Genomic DNA, 3,872 nt, shown 5'->3' with positions numbered 1-3,872 from the left:
GTGGTGGGTTAAGTTACTGCAATGGTATCAGTGATAGGATACTTTTGGAGGCTGCAGTAACTTTAGCTGTTGCTGCTGCTGCTTCTGCTGCTGCTGCTGTTGCTATTTCATAGTTGCTGCAGTTTGTGTGAAATTATAATATAAGATATGGTCAAAAATTATAATTAAGACTCTGCCACACCTACGTCAGTCCAAGTGAACACCCACAATAACATACACACAAACACAGATACACACACATATATATTTTTCGCCTCTGCCGACCAAAATGAGTTTCTTTCCAAGTCTAAAATGTCAGCCAACATTAAAACTGTAAAAAACACAAAAAAAAAAAAAAAAAATTATAATTACTGTAAAATATCCCTCTCTTCATCAGAATATTGCATGACCAAGTAGATAGGAGCATTGAAATGCTGTGTTAATGGTTTATGTGTTAAATTTGAGCTAAGAAGCATAAACATGTTCATGATAAATAGGAGCCAAAGATGGAACTGCTAGGCAGTCAATCAACTTGCTAGAAAATCTAGCTAAATCTGTTTTTCTCAAATTACACACTGTCATCTTAAATAAAGAGGAATATGTTGGACGATGTAGATCTTGGTGTATCAATAATGAAAGGATGGGTTGGTTACAGCCTTGAATCAACTGTGGTCATAGGTGTGCTTGATCGAGGATAATCTGAAGCCCCAGAATGATAACAACAAGAACAGTGATATAATAATGAAGAGACTGATGGTGATCTGTTTTGGAAACAGCAATTTTATGGAAACATAACAGATGAGGTCGACGACAACAACAACAACCACAGCAGCAGCAGTGACAACAACAACAACAACAATAGTTTCAAATATTGGCCCAAGGCCAGAAATTTCAGTGGGAGGGGGTAAGTCGATTACATTGACACTCAGAACTTATTTTATTGAGCCTGAAAGGATAAATGGCAAAGTTGACCTTAGCAGAATTTGAACTCAGGATGTACCAGTACTGCCTGACTGCCCCTCGTGTCTGTGGCATGGAAACCACACCCACTAAACTCTTGGAAATGGTTGGCATTAGGAAGGGCATCCAGCTGTAGAAACTATGCCAGATCAGATTGGAGCCTGGTACAGCCTTCTGGCTTGCCAGTTCTCAGTCAAACTGTCTAACCCATGCTAGCATGGAAAGTGGACGTTAAATGACGACGACAACGACGACGATGATGATGAATGTAAAGATGGACAAAATACCACTAGTATTTTGCTTGGCATGCTAATGGTTCTACCTGCTTGCTGCCTTAATAATAATAATAATAATAATAATAATAATACAATAAGTGCCAGATAATTGACTTTACAGTCCCAAATGATGAAAAAATATAATAGAAAAAATAGCAAAGTACCAGAACCTAGCTGTTGAATTACAGAGACTATAGAAAGTGCAGGTAAAATGTATTCCAGGTATTAGGAAATATCCCTAAAGATTTGAACAGATGGATAGAAGAAATAGGCATAAAACCCAGTTTAGTACAGCTGCAGAAAACAGTATTATTCAGGATGGCTAGGATACTTAGGAGGGTTCTTGGCGTCTAAGGTTATTTGTTGTAGTCTGGTGTTAGGAATTTTTCTTTTCCAACAGTCTAATCTGTTGTGTGTTTATGAATGATAACAACAACAACAACAACAACAATAATAATAATAATAACAATAATGGTTTCAAATTTTGGCACAAGGCCGGCAATTTTGGGGGAGGGGAGAAGTTGATTACATTGACACTAGTACTCTACTGGGACTTATTTTATCAACTTGGAAAGATGAAAGACAAAGTGGACGTTGGCAGAATTTGAACTCAAAATGTAAAGAGGAATGAAATGCCACTAAATGTTTTGCTCAGTGTGCTTAATGGTTCTGCCTGCTCATCAATAACGGTTTCAAATTTTGACACATGGCCAGCAATTGTGAGGAGAGGGGGAAAGTGATAGATACCTTAGACTCCCAGTATTAGACTACTAGGATATATCGTTGATGCCAAAAGGATGAAATGCAATGTTTGCCCTGTTCAGAATTGAACCCAGAATGTAAAAAGCTGAAAGAAATATTGCAAAGCATTTTCTCAATGCTTTAACAATTCTACCAACTGAAAAAGAAAAAAAAGAAAAAAATGATTATCCTTTTGGGTGGTGGTGGTGGCGGGGACATATCAATTAAATTGAACCCCAGTACTTGACTGGCACTTATTTCATCAACCCTGAAAAGTTGAAAGGGTAAGTCAACCTTGGCAGAATTTGAATTCAGAAAGTAAAGACAAATGAAATACCATGAAGAATTTTGCCTAATGTTCAAATGATTCAGTCAGCTTTCTGCCATAACAACAACAACAACAATAATAGTAATAATAATGATTTCAAATTTTGGCGCAAGGCCAGCAATTTCGGGTGGAGGGGGGAGTAAGGCTATCACACTGAACCCAGATTTCAAATGGGATTTATTTTATCGAGCCAGAAAGGATGAATTAAAATCCAAAATGAGGGAAAAAATCAGTGCAAAGCATTTTGTCTGATTCTTAAACAGTTCTGCCTGTCCAATGCCTTAATAATGATAATCATAATGATGATGATAGAGGTATAGTGATGATTAGCCATAAGGATATAAATGAAGGGACATCACAAGACAAACAACAATTTGTGTGGGGATTTACATAAAGAACGGGGAGAAAGAAATGGAAAAATGGTGAAATAGGATAAAAGTATTCAGAGTATACAAAGTATGTGATGACATGAATGATGCAGTCCTCCTGATACAGGAGTAACTCCAGCTAGGGGCCAATCAAGGAACCCCCACAAATCCAAGATTACTTTGACCACCAAAGGCATCAGTTCTCTCTCTTGCTCTCCAATCTACAAGTGCCCACTTAAAGTAAGGCCTTTCACTCTAACCATTTTTGCTACAGTCACCCATCTCTTCACAAATTCACTGGGAGATAGCACTTTCCTCTTCACTTTCCTTTCTAAGTGGAACTTAAAGGAGTTGATGAGACTTTGACTAAAAAGACGGGTTGGTTACAGCCTTGAATCAACTGTGGTCATAGGTGTTCTTGATCGAGGATGATCTGAAACCCCAGAATGATAACAGCAAGAACAGTAATATAATAATGAAGAGACTGATGGTGATCTGTTTTGGAAACAGCAATTTTATGAAAACATTCCATTCAGCCTTGTCCACTATACAATCTATTTCATCACAGCCACTAGGAAAAAGGAGCACTGCTTGCCCTACCTAGTTAAAGATGGGTGGTGGGGCAATCCTCATGATGGTTTCAGCTGATAGTCAGATTTGTCCTTCATGCACAAGTCCGCAATGTTTCATGACTGCACATTTGCATGTAAAATGCTTTCATCATTCTGCATGCATTTTGGACAGTCCCGCCCAACAGTGGTTCCATGCCTGTAGAGTTTATCTAAAACTGGCAGTACGCCTCAGTAGCACTTTGCAGGACAGGGATTTATATACGTTATCCATGGTAGTACTGGGCCCAACTGTCCTTCAAAACAGACCAGCTAGTTCATCTTTTTGAAGTCTAGTTTTCCTGAGAACGTCATTGCTCATGTCCACCACTAGATTTTTATATATTGCTATAAATAAATAAATAAATAAATGTAGCAACAAGGATAACTTGGATTTGTGAAGGAATAGATGTCTGTAGAAATTCGCATCCTTCTCTCTGTCTCTAAAATAGGTTCAGTTTTAGAAAGGTTGTTTCCTGAGCAAAATTTCAGGTGGATAGAGATTGAAATTACCTGGAGCGAAAGTAACATATGCACAGCGACACATTTAGGAACAGACAACAAAGAGATACTACACTCATACACACACACACACATGCACACGCATGCACAC

The sequence above is a fragment of the Octopus bimaculoides genome, chromosome 5 (assembly GCF_001194135.2).
Source record: "Octopus bimaculoides isolate UCB-OBI-ISO-001 chromosome 5, ASM119413v2, whole genome shotgun sequence".
NCBI classification, from domain to species: domain Eukaryota; kingdom Metazoa; phylum Mollusca; class Cephalopoda; order Octopoda; family Octopodidae; genus Octopus; species Octopus bimaculoides.
The sequence above is the reverse complement of the archived record's forward strand: the minus strand, read 5'-3'. Positions refer to the sequence as shown.